The sequence below is a fragment of the Mauremys reevesii genome, linkage group 5 (genome assembly GCF_016161935.1).
Source record: "Mauremys reevesii isolate NIE-2019 linkage group 5, ASM1616193v1, whole genome shotgun sequence".
Lineage (NCBI taxonomy): Eukaryota > Metazoa > Chordata > Testudines > Geoemydidae > Mauremys > Mauremys reevesii.
In genome coordinates this window covers 129,726,771-129,741,140 of record NC_052627.1, presented here as the reverse complement: position 1 = coordinate 129,741,140, position 14,370 = coordinate 129,726,771, and the positions used below count along the sequence as shown (strand labels likewise).

At 45.8% G+C, this 14,370-nt stretch overlaps 1 long non-coding RNA gene across 1 annotated transcript in view; it reads left to right on the top strand.

Annotated features, from left to right (window-relative positions):
* Positions 1–13,743, top strand: part of LOC120406824 — a 144,639-nt gene extending 130,896 nt beyond the window's left edge. Inside the window, exon 3 of the long non-coding RNA XR_005599612.1 lies at positions 13,697–13,743. This is a non-coding gene — a long non-coding RNA (uncharacterized LOC120406824). The remainder of the gene's footprint in view (positions 1–13,696) is intronic.
* The last annotated feature ends 627 nt before the right edge of the window (positions 13,744–14,370 follow it).

The following is a 14,370-nucleotide window of genomic DNA, read 5'->3' as shown; positions in this document are numbered from 1 at the left end:
TGCAAAAATGACAGCTTCTTGGCCTTAGAAAACAGACGCTACTGGGACGCTGCCGGAGGCACCAAGAACCAGGCTGCTATGCCAAGCAGAAGGACACCCTACCAAGAATGACTATGCTAAGGTTCATAGGGAGTAATATGATTTGTTCTTTCACCTAAGATTAAATTAAAAAAACAAACAAACAGGTGAATTTATGCCATTTCTGAACATTTTTATATCTAATTTTAAGGGAGATGTTTCAGGAAAATACTGTCCGATTTGAGTTAACCTGATTTTTACTGATGTGAGTAAGGCTGAAAGGCAAACATGGAATACTTGCAAATAAAAATATGTTTGTATTAAGGAATATTTGGTGCCACTTCTTTGCAGGAGAGATTGTAGGGTTTGAGCAGGTGGCTGTTGCTAAAGGAGCAGGGAAGCCATGCTGCAGCGGGAAACCCCAGGAGGAAATTTAGCTGACTCAGCCAGAATTCTTCCAGAATTCCCCCAGGAAAGTAGCATATGCATTCCATGAGGCCAGAGTGTGCACCTTCGTTTCAGTCAGCTCGCTCCATGGGCCAGTGCAGGGGCAGCTGGAGACGTGGCCGCAGTTTTGCTGTGATTGGGGTCAGCCAATTTCCAATTAGGCGCTCCTAATAAGGAGTGATGAGGTCAGCCAATTTCCCCTTTCTAAGTGGGAGGGTTCAAACCAGTCAATACAGAAGTGGGCATGGAGTGGAATGAGAACATCATTTTCATCCGGAGAAATGTCTGCAAAGAAATTGTAATTCCAGGGGGAGGGATAGCTCAGTGGTTTGAGCATTGGCCTGCTAAACCCAGAGTTGTGAGCTCAATCCTTGAGGGGGCCACTTAGGAATAGCAATCTGGGGCAAAATCAGTACTTGGTCCTGCTAATAAAGGCAGGGGGCTGGACTCAATGACCTCTTGGGGTCCCTTCCCGTTCTATGAGATAGGGATTAAGCAATTCAGTATAATTTACTGTGGCAAGAGCATCAATTTTAGAATTGCTAAAATTTAGGCCGTCTACACTACAAAATTACCTAACTTACATCAGCATACAGCCACCATAGTGATTACATCACTTGTGCATGTCCACACTTTGCTCCTTGTGTCAGCAGTGCACATCCTCACCAGAAGCACTTGTACTGTCAGCGTAGGGCATTGTGGGATGGCTCCCAAAAGCCAGTAACAGTCGACGTAAACAATGCAGTGTCTACACTGACACTGTATCGGTCTAATTACCTCAACCCTGACTCTACGCTGCTTCTGAAGGTGGAGTTAAGTCAGCGTAGAAAAGCAGTTACATTGGCACGAATGAAATTTAGGTGTGGACATTTCCATAGTTAGGTCGACATAAACTGCTTTGCATTGACCTAACTCTGTAGTGGAAACGAAATCTTAAATAGTGCAATATGTTTATAGGTGGAAATGTAATAAGAAATTATCAGTTACTTTCTGGGTTTCACTATCATGTCAGGTGCATTAATAAATTTGCAAAGGAGATTGTTTGGATACTTGATAAGCATGTACTACAAACACAGACCATACATACTATTTTATTTGTAAAGCCTGTGAAATTAGAAATGTGCTTTTAGGTCTGACTCACTTTAAGTATCAAGAGTTTCTTAGACAAAAGATTATATTGATTTCTAATAAACACTTAAATGGTTTAAATGTGTAATAGCTTGCGGAGTTGGGGACTGGGGTATTTGTTTTGCTGTTTTTGTTTTTTCTTATGTTTTTACTGACAAAGTTTTGGTTTCTCAGTTCCAGAAGAATGAGACCCAAGTCTTTGGGTTAGTAGCATATAAATCAGCTTAATTAAAGCTAGTGAATAGAAGAGAGGGAAAAATCCTGGCAGTAAAATCATCAACTGGTTAAGCAGTCAATTAAAGTCAAGCTGAATTCCAGAATCAATGAAAATAGCTTAGTGTAGAGTTTAAATCTTAAGCTAATGAAAAAGAGAGCATTTCCTACTGCTAGAAAAAGAAGATTAAAAGTTAATTAACAGACAGTCAAAAGGCTTATATTTAATGCAAAGTGAAAAGTTGCCCAACAACGGGAAAACCACCATGGGCAAATGCTGAGTTTTATGTTTAATGAAGAAACATCAGACTAAGATCAGAAAGATGGCTTTAGCGTCTCAGATGTATTTCACTGCTTTTCTTTATAGACTGGGTGTGTTGCATCACAAATAGAGGCACACTTCCCTCATCTAAATCCTTTGAAATAGTGCTCTGTCATTCTGCCAGGCTACATAATAGCAAACCTACATTGATCATGTGTTTTTCAATGCAAATATGCCACAGCACTTGGCAAACTGGCTATCTGAGAACTGCTTTGACCACCGCTCTCCTGCATCCACCTTGGCTACTGAATAGCAACAACCTGCAGTAATGCAGAGCAGAAAGGGAGGAAGAGAACTGCATCCAATTGCTTCTGCAAGGGAAGTTTAAATAGGCAAACCACAATTGCGCCAGTGAATTTGGCTAGGGTGCTGAGGTTAACATCCCTACAGATGCAAAAAATGGTAGGAGATTTTAAAATGATAATGTGTGGTTAGGACCTCATCTTCATGTCTCATCTGAAAGACATCACAATGTGCTATAAAACTAGCCAGTCTCTTATTTCTCTGCTGAATGACAGAGAAGTGTACCACCTAAGGAACTGTAAGAGCAATTCCTGCAGCACCACGGCCTTTCATTCCCATACAGGAACTACCCGGCTTATCCTATGAGATCTTACTCTGATCAGTAGTTCTGATGACCCACCTACTGGAATAATTAAGGGGATATGACTGCTTATGGCTCATGATGTTGCTGAAGGGGATTTCAGCCATCATTGTTATCTATAATGACATCCCTTTTTGTGTTGAGAATATACATTTATCATGACTCAAACGTCTGGCTCACATGGGCAGAAACAAGCACACCACTCCACTCTAACCAGAGCAAATAATTGTAAGGAATACATGAGAGCATCTGTCCACTGTCAGATGCTCCACATTATAGCTGTCACGGTTATAGGGCTAGTTGCACCTCTGTCCTCTTTCTGGTCTCTGCGTGCACCCCCTCAGGTGTTTGGCCTCTTGCCTTTACCTGTCTCAGGGTGGAACCTCACCATTCCTCAACTCTTATGATACGTCTACACTGCAGCTGGGAGATGTAATATCCATTATGAGTGGACATACTAGCACTCTCCCTGATTGAGCTGGCATGTTTAAAAATAGCAGTTTGGCCATGCTGGCTTGGGATAGCCACCTAAGTATGTACCTAGGATCTCAGACAGGGCTATACTATATAAACTATTAGAGAGTGCTAAATAGCGAGGAGGACTGATCCAGAGCAATGTGGATCGCTTGCTAAGCTGGGTGCAAGCAAATAATAGGTATGTTAATATGTATAAAAGTAAAGTTATACATCGAGGAGCAAAGAATGTAGACCACACTTACAGGCTGGGAAATGCTAATCCAGGAAGCAACGACTCTGAAAATGATGTAGGGGTCATGATGGATAATCAGCTGAACATGAGCTCCCAATGCGGCACTGGGACAAAAAGAGCTAATGCGATCCTTGGAGGCATAAACAGGGGCTTCTCGAGAAGGAGTAGAGAGGTAATTTTACCTCTGTATTTGGCACTGGTGCAACTGCTGATTGGGATACTGTGTCCAGTAGTCAATTCAAGAAAGATGTGGATCAGTTGGAGAGCTCAGAGAAGAGCCATGGGAATGATAAAAGCATTAGAAAACGTACCTGCTAGGGAGAGACTCAAGGAGGCCAATCTATTTCACCTAACAAAGAGAAGGTTAAGGTGTGACTGGAGGGAAGGTCATAAGTACTTATGTGAGGAATAAACATTTTGTAATAGGCTCTTTGATCAACAGATAAATGTGTATCAAGATCCAGTGGGTCGAAGTCGAACTTAGGCAAATTCAGACTGGAAATGAGGCACACATTTTTAACCCTTGAGGGTAATTAACCATTGTTTCAGTTTGCCAAGGGCCATGGTGGTTTTTTTTGTCACTGGGAACTTTTAAATCAAGATTGGATTTTTTCTAAAAGATATTCTCTGGGTCAAGTATCAGAGGGGTAGCCGTGTTAGTCTGGATCTGTAAAAGCAGCAAAGAGTCTTGTGGCACCTTATAGACTAAAAGACGTTTGGGAGCATGAGCTTTCATGGGTGAATACCCACTGACATGCATCTGACGAAGTGGGTATTCACCCACGAAAGCTCATGCTCCCAAACGTCTGTTAGTCTATAAGGTGCCACAAGACTCTTTGCTGCTCTCTGGGTCAAACAAGAATTAATTCAGGGAAGTTCTGTGGCCTGCATTATGCAAGAGGTCAGACTGGATGATCACAGTGGTCCCGTCTGGTCTTGCAATCTGTGAATCTATAAAACAATAAGGTCTTATGGAAATTAAATAAGGTTCCACAGAAACTACTCTGTGAGCCTATGGGATTTGCTAGAGTATGAAAACTATGAAAGAACTATTAGCATCATCTTTAGAATTATGATGCATACAAATGCAATACATTTCCATAGGGTGGTTTAAAATGTCTATGCAATGGTTGGCAACGTTTATTACATTTTATAGGGCCTTTTGGTAAGTTAGTGGCTAATTATAAGAGGAGAGAAGGAGGAACAGAAGATGTATATGAATTTAACTGTTCTCAATGGTCACATATTTAAAATGCAGAGGAAGTTCCTGGGGACACTTGTCCCTTCAAGACAAACTGACCCTTCCCTGTACCCTCTGATTTTCAGATTCACAGCAACTATTCAGATACACAAGGACTGCCACCTGATATAGGGCCTGATCCAAAGCCCATTGAACCCAATGGGAGTTTTTCCACTGATTTCAATGGGCTTGGGATCACATCCCCACAATGCATTGCACAGCAACCACAGATCAATATAACCTGGTCAGGAACAAGCACAGTGATTTTCTTGATGATTAGAAGTGCCTTTGCTGTACTCTGCAGTGAGTGGGCGAGAGCCTATCATGCTGTCTTTAACCTTTACTCCACAGATGCCTGGGGATGAAGAGCTGGCAGGGGAGCCATCGGGCATTTGTGGAATGGGTCTGTATTTGAAGGAGATGGTGGGCGGGAGTGGTAAGATATATATATAACAGTTTTTGCCACAGGAAGTTCAGCAACAGCCATTAAACAGCTCGACTGAGAAGCAAGTTTCAACCACATCTTCTGTTTCTATATAGCTTTAACTGCCTCCCATTAGAAAGAAAGGCAGCAAGCAAAGTCATTGGAGCGAATGGCAGTGATGTAAGGGCCACTGTGACCACAGTGTTAAAATCCCACTGGAAGGTGGTTCTTAGTCAGAAAGTCTCTTGCTGAAGTTGAAAAACTCCTTAAAACTTCTACTGCGCATTTGCCTGTAAACTGAAAGATTACCCAAATCTCTCACGCCACCCAGTCCCATCTAATCCTCACAAGTGAGTTATTTCCTGTTGATTAAGGCTGTGTCCACACTACAGCTGGGATCCACGCTCTGAGATCCATCCACTGGCAGTTGATTTAGTGGGTCTAGTGAAGACCCACCAGATCGAAAGCAGATCTCTCTCCAGTCGACCCCTGTACTCTACCCCCAACGAGAAGAGTAAGGTAAGTAGACAAGGGAATTTCTCCCATTAACCCGCTGTGGTCTAGACCCCGCGGTAACTCGACCTAAGGTACGTTGACTCCAGCTATGTTATTCGTGTAGCTGGGGTTGCGTAGCGTAGGTCGACTTACCGCAGTATTGTAGACATAGCCCAAGGCGTCTCTCCAGTCAACACATGGCTCTATTCTCAGCCACTCTTCACTTTTACCATTCACTAGGCAGCATCAGGTCCTAGGAATTATTTAGGGGAAGTTCTATAGCCTGTGTTATACAGGAGGTCACAGTGGTCCCTTGAAATCTCTGAATCTTTCTTTTCTTTTCTTCACAGCTCTCTGTTTCGGGAAGCAAGGTTTGACCAGACTTTCTGGTTAATATTCATTACTCTCCCCGAAGCACAGCACTCCCGTGTCACATCCGCATTTCACTCAGGAGTGACTGCACTGTGCCCATGCCCTGAACAGTAGCAAGCTATCTCTGCAAAGGTACCATGGCTAGCAGAGGTGCAGTAATAATAAAGCTGATGTACTCCCTAGGTTGGCTGCTGGTTTACAGGTCTCCCCATGGAGCAAGAAGCAAGCTATGCCATGACATTTTGCCTTCCTTTTAAGAACAAACATTGAACTAGGAAACTCTGCTCTGGCCAAGCTGTAGATGGCACTGGGATGGAGTAGAGATAGCAAGAGTGCCTCTGGGCCATGTCTGTGGCTTCCTCATCCTGGGGTCAGCCAGAAGGCACAGCTAAAGCCTTGTCTATACTTATGATACCCCTGACTCAGACATCAGACCCCTGTAATCTGTGTATATGCATCCCAGGCTGATCCCTAAGGACCGGCAAGGCCAAATGGGTTTGCACTAGTTGAGAGGAGGCACAAATGTCTATTATCTTATTCAGTGCAAACTCCAACTAAGGCCTTGGGGTGGGTTTTCTACCACTTACAGGGGCTGAGTAGGTTAAAAAGGACCAATTAGCTGCATAGGTTACACCTGGAACAGAGCCAGGGATGGATAAAGCCTACCTGAAGATGAAGCCCAGCTTGTCAGAGCAGGCTGGGTTTGTATGAAGACAGGAAATGAGAGCAAGAGGGAGCTGCCAGGAGGAACTTTGCTGGGGAAACAATTGTATTTTGTTTATTACACTGTAGAATTTAGCTGACAATTTGATTGATGGTGCATGAGACAGAATCATGCCTAGCTCCTTCTCTCACATCTGTGTTATAACATTCCAGGTTAGGTCTGCTGCAGGGATTGAATCCATGAGTTCTGAATCTAAAAGCATGAGACTCTATTGCTTGAGCTAAAGACCTATCACCCGGGGCTTGCAGGTGGTTGCAAACTCAAATCTTTGTGCAATGTGTAGCCGCTAGAATAGAACGAAGAGCCACGTTGCATCAGTCTGAGTTATGGCGTCATGGTCCAAGAGGAATAAAACCGTCCGTGTGAGCCACGTCATCTCCTCCCACGGTGATTTCATTGGATGCATGCAGGGGTCTGGGAAACTAGGAGGTGCCCAGTGTGCCTTCTGGATGAGGCAGTATGCTGCACCCTGCAAACCTCACACATCAAGAGTCTGATTCTGGGCTCACTTAATCCAGTTTTACAGCCATGTCCCATTGTTGGGCATAGAGTTTCTCCTGATTTACATTAGTGCAAGAAAGAGGAGAATCTGGTTTCTGAGTTACCAGTCTAACTAGCAAGCTAAACATGCGGTTTCCTACAATCCATTTGTCAAGGGCATAGGGCTTCATAAGAAGGGAGTGCACCATGGAGCCCTGGAATTTTCAGGAATGACCCATATTTGCTACTCTGTTCCCCTCACACCTTCCTTTGTCTGGCAGCATCCAGACATGAGCAGCTGCAGATGGCACTCAGTGGGTGCAAGTGCTGTGGAAAGCAGCATTAATAATCCCCACTGTATTTATAATCAGAAGTACATTGGGCCAGAGGATGATGCCATAGAGAACCGTTGGTTCTCCGCTCCATCCCAGCCTGCCTTTCAGAGTGGTGTGGACACACTCGACAGTGCTCCATGCTTACCAAGTTGTTCAAGGAAGACATTGACATAGAAGCCGCTCTCCTTCCTTTCACACAGCCTAACCCGGGTCTGCCAGGAGTGGTGCCACGACTGGGATGATTCCAACCAGAGCCAGCGAAATAGGCAGATGCAACAGTTGAGAGAGACAGACAGAGGAGGTATATTCAACAAGGGTGCCATCGGGGGAGATTGCAAAGGCAGAAATGGGAGTTGACTTTCAATAGGAATTAGGAGCCTAACTGCCCTTTGTACACCTCCCCCACTGTTCGTTCAGAAGGTCACTTCTTTCATCTGTCGATCTCACAGTGATAAGTGCCATTCTTCTCATTTTTTACAGAGACTCAGATTGATTCTAAGTTACACAATAAGTGAGTGGCAGAGCCAGGAATAGAGTCCAGGTCTCTGAGGCCAGAGCTCTTTCCACTGAATCACTGGCTGCCTGAATAAAGCTTTTCCTCTGTCTCTTGCTATAGCACAATTCATAATTTCCTCCCAACCTTTTCCCCCTCTGTTTAGCTCTGAGGTTTTCAGATGCTACGGAGGTGTCACTCACCAGGCCCTGGTAATTTTCTATGCTATCCTGTATCCTCCTGGTGAAGTAGAGTAATAGACATATGTTTTGTTAAACCATAATCCAATTTTAAAGCAATGCATGAGTAAAGTGCAAAGCATCCTCATTAGGGATTTGTGTTCCCCTCCACTCCTCCCCCCGTATGACAGAGATCCAGGCAGGTTTGTCAGCTGTTACTCACCATCACCTCTCACCTAAGCAGGTGGGCGGAAGGAAGGGAAACGGGAGGAGACGCAGCCTTAATGGAGTGACAAACAAAGCAGTGACTGCCAGAAACACGCTGGAGATTCTGTGCTTTGTAACACACAGCCTTGACATTTGCGTTTCTGCCTCCCCACCCACCAACTGCTTACAATGAACTCATGCATACCCTGGGGAAGGATTAGGGGTCCTAACCGTCACAGAGGAGCAACAGGGGGGTTTACCTACAAAGAAGGATAAACTCTCTCTGAAGGACTAAACAGGACAACCTCCATGCTGACCATATGTGAAGCAAATACGAGTGCTATATTAACCCACCTTTCCTCTTCCTGTTTTGTTGTTTTAGATCCAGTTAGATTGTTAGATACTCAGTTAGATTCAGTGAGGGTTGCAGTTCTGCTGTGTTAGGTCGGCAAAGGGCAGTGCACAGGGAATCCTGTGTTCTCCGGTAACTCTGCGGACTGGAGAAAAAGCAGGAAGTGCAGTGGGACAGGTGAGACTCTAGAGATGGCTGCCAACCTGGGCTGTCCCCTACTGGGTTGCTCCTACATGAAACCTCAGCCCTGTGAGGGTCAAGAGGCCCTAAAGAATGCAGCATGTAAATCTGCCCAAATTTGGCCAAATGATAACATAATGATAGTGCAGTGGAGGTTGTACCTTTTAGCAGTTAAAATCTGTGAAATCCATCCTCCCGAGCGTGCTTCATCCCCTTGCAGCTCCTGTGTATGACTGGACTGTGTGGGTGTCATCCCCACCGAGTGACTGAACATGCTTCCTGGATCCCAGGTCTACAAGAGTGAAGCTGGATTTTCCCTGTAATGGCATCTCCCAGTTATTCTGGGCTGGGCACCAGAACTGAGAGCCTGGAGCCCGTCTCTCTTGTAGTGTCAATGACTCCCGTCCCCCATGCTTAATTTATGTCCGGGCTGAGCCCAAGCACCACTAGGCTTGGCGGTTCATAGCCCTGGCCCTCTGGGCTTGCTGCGTCAGTTATGAAAGTTAAAAATTTGCTTGAGCCCTAGCACGTCTTTGATTACAAATTACGCACTGCCTCCCACAAACACCCTGCTGATGCCCAGACTGCTGCTTGACTTGAATGCAGCCAAGACAAGAGACAGACCGGGTGGGGGGAAGGAAAGAAGCAGACTTCTGGGACTAGAGACTGGGACTAGAGGAGAGGAGAAATTGGGCCTGAGAGCTTGTGGGGAGACTGGGAGCCATTTGGCCGTAGGGGGAAACTTGAGATTGGACAAAGAGCTGGGGGGATGGGGAAGACTGGGCCTGTCTGAATAAGGAGATGGGACTAGAAACCAGTGTGGAGGGAATAGGGAAGAAAAGACACATCTGATAAGGAGCTGGCAAGTCAGGAGAACTGGGACTGTCGGAGCAAAGAGAATGGAACAAGGAGCTGGAGTACTAGCGGTGGGACCATTATTAAAATTGCAAAGTCAAGCACTCATTCATCCTTGTAGGTAAAGTGTCAGCCCCAATGGTTAATGGGTGATTTAAAGGGTTGTCTTGGGCAAACTTATTAATTGGCAGCTACACACACACAGTACTACTTGAAGTTCTCATTGGGAAGGTGAGTTTTAATCGGCTGTAGCGATGACCATGCAAACCAGGATGGGAAATGCATTCCATACATAGGGGACACGTAGTGGTTATTAATATGTGTGATAGGTTGCTACAAGAATAGGAAGGATGGGAACCAGCGCTCAGACCTTAGGTAGTCCACAGACCTTAAGAGGAGCTATGCAGGTTGTATCATCTGAACTTTTGTCCTCTCAGTATTTGACTCAGAGTAGCTATTTCGGGGAGGAGGGATAGCTCAGTGGTTTGAGCATTGGCCTGCTAAACCCAGGGTTGTGAGTTCAATCCTTAAGAAGGCCACTTAGGGATCTGGGGCAAAAAATTGGTTCTGCAAGTGAAGGCAGGGGGCTGGACTCAATGACCTTTCAAGGTCCCTTCCAGTTCTAGGAGATTGGTATATCTCCAATTATTACCTAACACAGTGTTGATTGGGTATTTGACCTGTGTGGAAATGGCAGTTGCAAGTAACATTTTTTCCATGAATGATGGAAAGAAAATAGCCATCACATAACACCCCCAGTCCCAGCATGTTCCCATTTCATGCATACTTCATTAATACTCTTCATCTGCAAAGAACAAGGAGAAACAATCCACTCAGGATGGGGAGGGGACGGGGGGTGAGTCAAGGAGCTCTGAGCCCTACAGCGAAATACTCTCTCTTACAGTTCTGTAAATATTTACAACATCCTTCAGCTATGTAAACTATTAGCAAAATAGCATTACAGAAGGAAAGAGTGCTTCAGAATAATTACTCAAGGATTTTGGCATTAGCCAGAGATGTTGCTCAGTTTAGTGTTTGCACCAGTGGCAGTACATCTAACACTGGATTTAAAAATTCACAGTTCTCACGACTGATTTGAAAATCACTAGCAACAATAACTTCTGAGCGAAATGCAACCACTCTGTGGCTGCATAAGACTTCACGGTTGTCATTTTACTGAACATCATGACAACGCAAAATTTTGTGGCAACGGTTGGGGAAGAATTAGAAGAAGGTTTCTAACCATCAGAGGCGTGAGGTTCTGGAACAGCCTCCCCATGGGAGTTGTTGGGGCAAACAAACTACTTAGTTTTAAGATGGAGCTTGATCAATTTATGAGTAGGTGTAATGGGGGCACAGAAGCATCCATGCAAGGCTGGAAGGGGTTGATGGCCTGCTGAGGGCTCATATAGCCCAAATTGACACCGGGATCAGAGAGGGATTTAAAAGGAAGAGCCCTGCTTAGCTGGAGAAGAGCAGGCAAATAGAGCAGATGTAGAGCTCTCAGCCTGGTCTACACTGGGGGAATCGATCTAAGTTACACAACTTCATCTATGTGAATAGCGTAGCTGAAGTCAATGTACTTAGATCTACTCACCATGGTGTCTTCACTGCAGTGAGTTGACAGCTGATGCTCTCCCATCGACTCCGCCTCTTGCTCTTGTGGAGTATAGGAGTTGACAGGAGAGTGCTCAGCAGTTGATTTATCATGTCTAGACTAGATTACCCAGTTCTGATCCTGTTGTGTCCCGGCTGCCACTGGCCCCACCCCAGGGGCTGTGTTTCTGGCCCCATTCCCAAGGTCCTAGCAGCAGGACCCACATCTGGAGCTCAGCTCACAGCCCTGGGCCTAAGGCTCCACTCCACACCCTGCACCTGGGATCCCAGCTGCCATCAGCCCCACACCTAGGGCTTCGCTCCCACCCCCAGCTATGGTCCCAGCTGCAGCCTCCTTACCTCTATCCCTAACCCCAAGCTATGATCCCATTCCTGGCCCCAGCTCTGGGGCAAGGGGGCACAGACATGGCTAAGTGGGGGTGCCTATCTATCTCATAGAACTGGAAGGGACCCTGAATGGTCATCAAGTCCAACCCCCTGCCTTCACTAGCAGGACCACGTACTGATTTTTGCCCTAGAGCCCTAAGTGCCCCCCTTAAGGATTGAACTCACAACCATGGGTTTTGCTAGGCTCATGCTCAAACCACTGAGCTCTCCCTCCTGCTGAGGTAAAAAGTTTGGGAAGCCCTGGCTTTCAGCACCCCCACTGTAAAAAGCCTTCCCGCACCACTGCAGACCACCCTGAGGAAAGGGAACAGTGTAAGTTTGTGTTGCTGTACACTTGTTTTGGCTTTGAGTGCCTTTCAGGCAGGTAGGAGGCACAGAACCATGAGTGACCTAGGTGGAGGGCAAAGTCTCTGCAACCCCAAAGGTGTTGGAAGGTGGGCAGAGCTCTGGAAGACCTGGTGGGAAACTGAGGCCAAGTGGTTCCTGTGCTGCACTGTGCCATGCTGGAAGGGGATGTTCTGGGGAGGATGTACTATAACCGTGGGATTGTGTGACAGAGTTGCCTCCAGGGCCCTGTGGCTGGGGGGCAGGCCTCGGTAGCTCTGGGAGTCCCTTCTGATGCCTGTGTTATGTTCCTAAAAAATCATTTGGGGGAGGGATAGCTCAGTGGTTTGAGCATTGGCCTGCTAAACCCAGGGTTGTAAATTCAATCCTTGAGAAGGCCACTTAAGGATTTGGGGCAAAAAATTGGTCCTGCTAGTGAAGGCAGGGGGCTGGACTCAATGACCCTTCAAGGTTCCTTCCAGCTCTAGGAGATTAGTATTTCTCCATTTATTATATGTTTGGAGCTTCAGCTCCTTACTGTAGGGGTCAGAAAGGGAATCTCTCTCCCCAGTGTATTCTGTTTGTAGTGTATGTGTGGCTTTTTGGCCTCTTTCCTCTGAAATGTCCTGGCTGAAGAGGAGACACTAGACAGAGAGGGCCAGTGCTCTGAGATGGTACAGAGAATTTGTTCCTCACATGCTTGGCTGGCTGGTCCTTGCTTACCTGGTCAGGGTCTAACTGATGGTCATATGTGGGGTGGGGAAGGAATTTACCGCCAGGTCTTATTGTCAGGGACTTTGGGGATAAATCCTCCTGGAGTAGGATGTGGGAGACAGCAAGTTATATGGCCATAACACTCAGCAAACTCAGTACCCATTATTGGGCATTCGGCTGCAACTTAAGGCAAATATTTCTTGTCTGGAGGACTGTTGATTTGCATACTGAGCCTCAGAATTCCGGGCAAGCATATGACACAGCATTTGCTTTGTTAGACTGATAAATTGGGGTCTGTCAGCCAAGCACTTACATATGATAACAGCTTGTTATAAAATCATGAAAGCCATCATTAGCAAATCTTTGCACGGCTCTGAATTCCAGCCTGCATTACAGTGGAAGGTACTGTTTGAATCCAGTGCAGATCGGCCCCCTACAACATCTCTTAAATGCACACCTTCATCTCTGTCCTCGCTGCCAAAACTCTGAGGCAGGCTTCGGTAATTGTGTCTCTGGAACGGGGAAAAAGAGGGAGCTTAAAATAGTCAATATATAACAGCTATTCCTTGTTGAGTATTCTCATCATGTCTCCTCCCCCAGCTGTGCCTACAATAATTACACCCTTTCATTGGCATGTTAGCTCTATTGTCACATCTGCTTGTTCTCACCTTCCAACACGTATACAGGATTAGCCCCAGTAAACTCAATGGGACTACTTCTGTGAGAGAACTTCTCCATATCTTCTGTACACTACCAGGGTAAAATGACCTAAGTTATCCTACGTAGCTTAGGTCGACTTACTACGGTGAGTACACTGCGCTGCATTGACGGGAGATGCTCTCCAGTCGACTTACCTTACTCTTTTTGTTCTGGGTAGAGTGCTGAGTCGACCAGAGAGCGCTCTGCAGGCTAAATCGATCCCCGCTGCATCGATCGCAGCAGCGTCGATCCCCGGTAAGTGTAGACAAGGCCATGGTCACATAAGTACTTGCAAGATCAGGGCCTAAGGTGCTTCTCATGATCAAGAGGGGCTGAGTCTGGCTAATATACAGTAGTTAAAATGGACTTCACCCTCTCAATATGTCTCTACATTACTATGGGTTTTCTACTCAGTGCTGCAGACCAGTCTACAGGGGTGTGAACTGAAGAACACTCTAATAGCCCTGTGTTGCCCTGCTGACATGAATTAAAAGTGCATACTGATATAGTCTCAGGCCTATGTTAGTGCGTTCTGGATACCTTTTAGTTTGCCGCAGCAGGATCAGACTCTCAAAGTTCCATCCCTGGTCAGAGTGTATCCGAGCTGGGAATCCATACACTGAAAAATATTTCTCCCACGACACTCGGGTGATGGTGGTCACCTTCTGGTCACACCTGGAATATGCCTGCGAATACCATGTAAAGTGGTCAGTCACTACTAAAAGGTCCCAAAATTCTCTCTCTGTCCACATCTAAAGACAAGAAGTCAAGACGTACCAGCTCCAAAGGTTTGCTGCTCGTGATATGCTTCAGATATGCAGCTCTAGGGGACAGAGTTTTCCTTGGAACAAA